Raw genomic sequence first — 8,641 nt, 5'->3', positions numbered from 1 at the left:
TTGGTCAGATGTCTGTGTTTAAATCTTTCTTTGCAGATCAGTGTGAACATTTCCCACTTGCTACAGCTGAGAATCCCTCCTGCCCATTCAGCAGCTCTCCCGTGACCAGGGTGTTGGAATGAGAAAACGAACAGTAAATCAACCTTTCTCTCAGCGTTGAGCGCAAAACTGCGGAAGGAAAATGTGGCTAGTAGAAAAAAACTGAAATCTTGAATTTGGGCAGCATTTTTCTGAAAGTGTGCCAATTACAGAAGCATTAGGCGTTACGTTCTGAGGAGCAAGACGCATCGGAAAAGGTCATATGATTAAAATGATCTGGCGCTGCCAGCATCCATCCACACTCATCAGTGGAAGAACAGAAGACCGGCACAAAAACAACAGCTGCTGTAGGTCCCTGTGACCTGACTGTGTATGGTGAACTATATCATAGTTTTTCCCGGCACAGAAAAGACAAATAATAAATCAATAAATAAGTTTTATCAAGGAACAGATTACAATTTTATGACACCGAAACATTCAGGTCTGTTCATTATTTATTACGGGTTTTGTTTGTCTTGCGTATGAATGCATGACCTCCACAAATCCTTGTCTTTGAGGTACGTTTGACTTAGTTTCTGTCTGGTATTCTGACACACACTGTCTGACAAGCCTTATCATATTCAAACACCAATGTTTATTTTATTAGGAGACGCGATAATACACTATCATCATGAAACAGCAAATGTTAAGAGCAACAGGGAGTCATACCGATCAATTGAGAGCGACCTTTTTGCAGCTGAATCGTCATTTCCAGTTTGACTGACGGACATTTAGCAGGGTGACAACACCTGTCTCCAAAAACCTAAAAAAGAAAATATCCCTTTGGGACAAAAATGCTGACTAATGTGCCCTACAGCATGGCCATAGTTGTGAGTGTTAGTTGCTATGGCCACTTAACTGCGAATGAACAAGCTGTGTTTGCTAGTAACCATGCCCTGATGTATTAAAAAGTTAAAACTAAACCACGAATCATTTCCTATTGCTTGGCAAAAGCAATCACAATAGACCAAGTTGCTAATGCAAACTGAAACCTAAAACTTTTTGTTGTAAAAGTTGCAGGTGTTTGCTGAGACAGGAATGGTCGGGCACCGAGCTCGTTGCCATAGGAACTCCAGGGCTCTCCTCTGACAACAGTCCAGAGGCAGGGGTATTTAGGAGGAGGGTCAGCTGAGCAGCTCAGAGCTCTCGGGACACGACGGACTGAAGGCGCTGGTGCAGGAAGAGGACCTGGACTGTCCACAGCTCGCCACGAGAGGGTCAGAGGAGCACCATGGGTTGCAACAGCAGTAAGAGTGGAGAGGCCATCGACCCTGCCAAAAAACCTGGGGAAAAGGCAGAAGACGAGGGCGCCGATGGAGAGCCTGACGCAGATAGCGCACCGGCGGCCGAGGGCAATGGGAATGGGGCAGAAGGAGACACGAGCAGCTGAAAATCAGCCCCCGCTAGACTGTGCCCTCCCATCAGCTCTCCTCAAGTAATTCTCAGCTTCCACTGCTCTTCCTCACACTGATCGCTCTCCACTGCCTGTGACGGCCATTGGTTTATTAGAATGAAGACTGCATTTAATAACAACAGTAACTGCGAATATTTTAACTGAAAAATGTATTTCTGAAAACACACTAGAGAAACAGTTTGCAAGTGGGGGTTCTTGCAAATTCTGTCACAACTTCTGATTATAAACTACTGCCAGTGAGAATTTCAAATACAAAACTTTCATAGGAACTTGTTATGTATTTATCTGCTTATCAACTCTTCTTTTTTTTTAAATTTAGAAATGAACTCCTGTGCAAAATGGATATCACTGGCCTTGGAGAAGAAAACTTCTCCAGTGGCTGCCCTCAGATGCCAGAGATAGGAGTTCGGCTCTGTTTCTTCTTCAGTTAGTGTCTTCATGACCAACCTGTAAATATGATCACTACCACTACCGAGATTTATCGGCAATACTTCTCTTCAAAGACTCCACCATGTGAAAGTCTAGCACAGTGTAGCTGTATAGTTGTACTAGGAGGTATGTAGGCTAAAGAGCTGCTTTCTTTTGTTGGGTCAATAAACTGTGGAAAAGGACCACACCCCCAGAAAAAAAGGGTACAGTGCCTTGTGTATGAATTGTAAGTTAATGTTTTGTGTTGTGTTGTTGAATAGAATGTTTATGCTTATTTTTATACCAAAATGCCAAGGTAATACCTGTATTTGATGTTTTTAAAGCATAAAAAGAGATGTAAGAGATGCAAAAAAACATCCAGGAAATTTTGATCAAATCAAAATTCTCAGCAATATGGTGTTTAAACTTAAAACACCCTGTTCTGTTCAGGGCCTCTCAGTCCTCTATGCAGCTTCAGTAGTTGCAAAGACAGTATAAAACATGTCACTTTACATGGACTCCTTTATTTTCTTTTTAGAATATTTAAGAATATTTTCGGAAACAGCCTGAGTTAAAGTTTATCTGAACTAAATATTTCCAGCTCATGAAAGCTCTTATTGTTCTGATGAGAAACCTCTTCCTATTGGCTGTGCCTCAGCTGAGTGACTGGATGGAGCTTAGCCATGTTGTTGTCTTGGCTCTGCCAGTATCCTGTTTGTCCACTCCTGTTTAAAATAAAGTCTGTCTGAACTGTGTGCTCTTATTAGGAATTGTTTTTCTTGCAGTCCTGGAACAGCCAGGGGAGGGGGAGGGTGTCATTTCTGCGTGTGTCCTCCACTGTAAATACACCATGCTATTATTTCTGCCTGTGCAATGCTTGACTCAGTAAATGCACTACAACTTTAGTGTGTTTGGTAGACAAAATCACATTTTAACATATAGTTATAACAAACACTTGCCTACACCATCCCTGAAAGTCAAATGAGCTCTTGTGGACCTGCGATTGAAAGTGTTTGTTCAAAGTGCAGGCAGAGCCCTTCAGTCCAGTCATCTGTGGTGAATTTCTGGCATTCCACCATTGGCCGACTGTGACTCGGCTTCGGGATTCGGCTATGGCATCCAGGTTATGGACCAGGGTGGCGTTGCACTGTAGCTTTCCAGGCATTTGTGAGTCTGCACTGCTGTCACCCGCTCCCAATCCTGATGGCACCATGAGACAGGCTAAGCAAGAACTAGAGCATGGCTCTGACAAGTGCACAAGAAATAATTAACACAAAGAATTGACCGTTTGACTTTTTCTAGAAAAACGTTTGTGTCCGTGTTGTAATAAACATGGTTTTGGAAAGTAAATGGGTGCTACAGAACTGAAGAGCTGCTGAAAAAGGGGTTGATTAGGGGGTTCAGTTCAGTTCAGTTCAGTTCAGTGGTGATCTCCCTGTAGATCAGCTCACACAGGCAAGAGACCTGACCCTGGTGTAGTGTCAGACTAGGGTGAGAAACAACAGAGTGAAATAAACCCTGATTCAGTGACCACAGCCAGGCCAGAGAAACTGGGCAACACGGACAGGACTGGCTGTCCAGACAGGATAGGCTCGGTAACCACAACCAGACCAGAGAATCTGGAGACAGACAGACCTGGCCATCCACAGAGAACTGGCTCAGTGACCACAGCCAGGAAACTGGAGACACAGATAAGACTGGCTGTCCAGAGAGGACTGGCTCAGTGACCACAGCCAGGAAACCGGAGACACAGATAGGCCTGGCTGTCCAGAGAGGACTGGCTCAGCAACCACAACCAGGAAACCGGAGACACAGATAGGCCTGGCTGTCCAGGGAGGACTGGCTCAGCCAGGCCAGAGAAACTGGGCTGCTCCACAGACAGACCTATGCTATCAGTCCTACTGGGGGAGAGGTGGGTGGAGAAAAGTAACGGAGCTGCAGCCCAGTATGTGATCTCCTGTCACAGGCTCCAAGAACAGTGAGTGAGTTCCCCAGATAATATCATTCTAACATTGATCGAAATGTTCAGAAATGTATCAGGGAAGCAACTGGTTGCTAATTGTCATTGCTTTGAAAACATTAAATTGAGTCAGTCATAGCAGTAAAGGTTTCTTAATCTGAATTCTTGACCAAACCCTCAGAGTGAAAAAGTTTGGGTCAAATTTTTTGTCAAAGATGGGTGCGTCCCACAGACCACCACAAATAAGTGCAGAACTGATGTTTGGTTTAATTTTGAATGCCCAGATTGGAGTTTGAATCTGTTGGGATGGCCATTACCCACAGCATTGAAATCTTCATTTTTCTTAATTCTAATAATTAGTTTGAGACCAGCGTGAGATTTTGCTACATGCTGTATTACGGTATTTGTGTGGTGCATTTGTATGAAAAGACAGTTGCTTTTAACGATCAATTGAACACTCACATAATCACTTTAGGGAATGAAAAACCTGGACATCCATCCATTTTCTAACCACTATATCCAATTCGAAATCTGGACGTCTTCAAGTAAAAAAAACTAACAAGTGGGAACCACACACCTCATTTATGCAGCAGGAAAACATGAAGCAGGAAAACTCGATTTTCGTTTTCGTCCCACCAGAGGGCGGCAGTGTTTCATGTTTGAAGCAGAGTGCGGCAATGATGTTGGAGTACAATTCGACCGATTTTTAAATGGAAATTGAAAAGCCTACCAGCTTGCGTTGAATGTTTATACTGAGCTTTACTTAATGTGGGTCTTCAATATAAACACACACTTAGAGGACTGTCAAAATGATATTGCTTTAATGCACTGCGGAATTCACACTTTTCCAAACTAAAAGCGCTCTACAGTTGGGATTCTGTCAGCATGTACAAAGGAAATGAGGTTATGGTAACTGTAATTAAAATACATTATCAGCTTCCTAAGGGAGTAACAACCTGGCCTCACTCTCACAGGAGCAGCGCGATTCTTAATGACTGAAATTCATATTGGAATTAATAACACAGCAGATTGTTCTGGGATGAAGTGATAAATGATACAGCTTGTTGTCTTGGTAACAGGAGCATTCTAGAGCTGTAGTATAACCATGCAGTACTGAATACTGTAACTGGGAACAGTCTCTCCCTGTTCATCTAGGCTCCAACATAACAGCTGTTGTAGATGCGTCACTGCATATAATTCATTCCGATTTACACCTGCAGGAACTCTAGGCTTTAGAGTATTAATTTCTTTAACCTCTACACTCATGTCAATTTCTTTTGTAGGCAGATAAATACACACCCCTTCTATACTCTACTTTTTATGGGCCAGAAAGTCTTTCCACTTTCTGGTCACTGAATTGATGATTTTCCAGTTTGCATTTGATTTAAATGGACATTTTTCTTGAAAATGTTAGATGCTTTTTTTTTTTCTCCCTCCTATTCACATCAGCAGTTGGCTGCCAGTTGCAGATTTCCGTTACATTATCAGGCTTCTTTGGCCCGGAGGGCCATAAAAATGGAAATTTCCATTTGTTTTGTGTAACTGTGCTGTTCCCATTGGAATCAATACTGCATTTATCTCTCTGGGGTTAAATAAAGATCTCTGTTTGTTTTTGTGCAAATACGAATATGCAGCAGAGCTGCTATTAAGACTCTGAGCCTGTACCTGGAAGATTGTGGGCTCAAATCCTGCTTTGGGAAATGTTCTTGTTCCCTTGAGAATGTGGTGATTCATTCAGTTTTCTACTGCAAAGAGCCTAAATCTATAAATGAGTATAAATGTAATTCACTTTGGCTAAAAGCATAAGGCAAAGAAAAATGAACAACATGTAGGTGCTACACAGTGTAAATGGCTGAGTGTACACAGGTCCTGAAGTTGCAGTGGTTTATTTGTCAGCAACACCCCTTTGATTGTATAAGGGATTCAATTTATAATCCTAAACACAAGCAAGATGCTAATAAATATAATTCCTGCAGTGTGAAATTCAGTTACGTTTTTGAGCCTATAAGGTGCAGTAAGTGTCAGTAAACAAAACAGTTTGTAATGTTACAATGGTGTAATGCACCTACACATGCAAATTACAGGCTGAAGAAACTGAACATTGTGAACAGGGAAAACTACGACTACTACTATGCCCAAAGGTCCTGACAAAGTCGAACCAGCAACTATCTTCACAATGAGCACTGAAAATTGAAACTGAGGGACATTTAAAGCCAAGAACATGAGGCACTTCTTTAAAAAAACTTTTGTGTGAGTGTGGAACATGTTATCCAGCGATGTTGCTGATGCCAATACCCTGATTTCTTTCAATAAACAGCTGGAGAAGATGCTAGAATCAATTCACTTTTAACTGCCAAACAGGCTACATGGACTAAATGCCCTTCACTACTTTGGAACCTGTCTTACGTTCTAATTAGGTGTGGACCTGTTGTGGTTCTGTCAGCAGGCACTACTGGAGAATCAACCTTTGCTACTTGTCTTACTACTGTATATGTGATCACCACTACTGAGCTCCTACACTGCTCCCTATAGAAGATTGTATGACAAGAATCTTTTGCAGAATTTGTCCTTGTACTGCATACCTGCTGCTCAAATTTATTGGATTGTAATCCTGCGCCTTATTTGCTGTGGTTGCCCTTAATGTATCTGTCAATGTAATTTTGATTCATTGTGAGACAGACATGTGGCAGACCAATGTTCTGCACAATTTGTTTAGTAGTTACCTGCCTGTGGTGACATTGTAAGAAATCATTAGGGGAAGACCAGAAAAAGGGTTTATGTGCAACAGGAGCAGGAACAGAAGCAGGAGCAGGAACGAGAACGAGAACGAGAACGAGAACGAGAACGAGAACGAGAACGAGAACGAGAACGAGAACGAGAACGAGAACAGGAGCAGGAGCAGGAGCAGGGCCAGGAGCAGGAACAAGAACGAGAACAGGAACAGGAACAGGAACAGGAACAGGAATAGGAATAGGAATAGGAACAGGAACAGGAGCAGGAGCAGGAACGAGAACGAGAACGAGAACGAGAACGAGAACAGGAACAGGAACAGGAACAGGAGCAGGAGCAGGAACAATGTTGATACTGAGACAAGATACTCACTTAATCATCATTCCATCTAGCACAGCTATTAGGGTGTAGAGAATAAATAAAAAGCAATGTGTTCAGGTTGTGAACACTTGTGCTGTTAACCTTCCAGGTACAATGAAAATAAAAAACAATTACCACCCAGAAAGAATGGGATCCAACTGGAACGACAGCATGGTTTTGATTTGACAGGGGCCATGGGGTGCTCATTAAAACTCATTCCATTTACAGAAAGCATTCTGTCTGAAGTATATGTTTTAAGTTTATTACTGAAAAATGAATTTTGCTGGAAGGAATTATTCTACAAAGCCATATCACAATTACTCATCAGACAGGCTGCAGGAAATTACATGAAAATATTACCATTATACGAATGGAAAGTGTTTTAAAATGGTGAAATGAAATAATGCATTTTGAGGGGAAGATAAATGAAAAGCACTTTGTTGGAAAATGTAAATCGCTTTTTAATTTCGGATTCATGATAAAAGAACTTCATTTTTTCCCCATTTCACTGCAATTGATTAGTACACCTGCAGAGAAAAGATGCTTTATCATCTCATTATCAGTTAATTAATATGCATGCATGAATGAGAATTATCTTTCCAGTTACATTTTGAAAAAAGAAAAATTCATTGAAGTTTTAATGGCAATGGGAGCGCTGACTTTCATACCGGCTTTAAATGAGGTCAGATTTAACGTTCTGCTTTATCTCAGGGCCCGCATGTGGACTGATTCCTGACAGGACACACACACTTGTGTGCGTGGGTATGATGTGTGTGTGCTTGCACGTACGTACGTATGTATGGGTTATGTGTGTGATCGGTGTGTTTGTGTACGTATGTGCGATGCGTGTCAGACAACAAAACACAAAATAGAAATCAATTACATCAAGTGTTGTAATAAATCACAGTCAACTGAATGACTGAATGACTCTTGCTGTAGTTGAAAGCAAACAGCTAATGGCATTTCATTTACACACTGCATTACCTATTTCTCTAAGTTATTATTATTATGTAAACCAGATTAAAAAGAGAGTATGCAATCATCCATCCTTTATCAGTGACAGCTGTATCACGAGAGGGTGGAGATGAGGCCCAGCCAGGCAGGACTTTGAAGAGACACCCATCCATTCTTTCTGTTATTTCATCCTCTTCTCACCAAAGGTTTGCAAACAGCATTGTGTCCATTGACAGCACCTTGAATGTGTTGTTGTCAAATGAACATGAACAGATACTTGAACTCTCATGAACGGGTTTGGGGATTTTTCCTCGACTTTTTCCTGTCTCAAGAGTATCTCGATCCCACAGCAGTTGTCATGCCCTCTGCCACCAGAGGGCGCTCCTTCTCTGTCCTGTCCCTAGTTTCCGGTCTGCTGTCCTTCCTGTCCCTCTCTTTCCCTTGGGCTATATATTTCCGGGTCTTCCACTCTGTCCTGGCTCAGCATTGATGTTTGGATGTCCTGAGACCCGCCTAGCACCAGGGCGCCCCACGTCCGCTCCCTGAGGGCATAGGTTTCTATACGGCATTCCTGAACTCTTTGCACTATGAGCCCGGGCCTTTTTCCCGTCTCGCCGTTACGCATATGGGTCTTTTTCGGCTCTCCTGCTCCCCATGGTTAGTCTCTTTGGACGTCCGTGACAGCAGTCTTCCATACAGCACTGGGTCACACATAGCTTGAGCTGCAGTCTGTGCGT

General features: G+C 42.4%; 1 long non-coding RNA gene across 1 annotated transcript; it reads left to right on the top strand.

Annotated features, from left to right (window-relative positions):
* The first annotated feature begins 1,058 nt into the window (after nucleotides 1-1,058).
* Nucleotides 1,059-2,655, top strand: LOC107080035 (uncharacterized). The gene is made up of 2 exons (XR_001480933.2): nucleotides 1,059-1,513; nucleotides 1,812-2,655. It is a non-coding gene; the product is annotated as an uncharacterized lncRNA (long non-coding RNA).
* The last annotated feature ends 5,986 nt before the right edge of the window (nucleotides 2,656-8,641 follow it).

The sequence above is a fragment of the Lepisosteus oculatus genome, chromosome 20 (assembly GCF_040954835.1).
Source record: "Lepisosteus oculatus isolate fLepOcu1 chromosome 20, fLepOcu1.hap2, whole genome shotgun sequence".
NCBI lineage: Eukaryota > Metazoa > Chordata > Actinopteri > Semionotiformes > Lepisosteidae > Lepisosteus > Lepisosteus oculatus.
The sequence above is the reverse complement of the archived record's forward strand: the minus strand, read 5'-3'. Positions and strand labels throughout refer to the sequence as shown.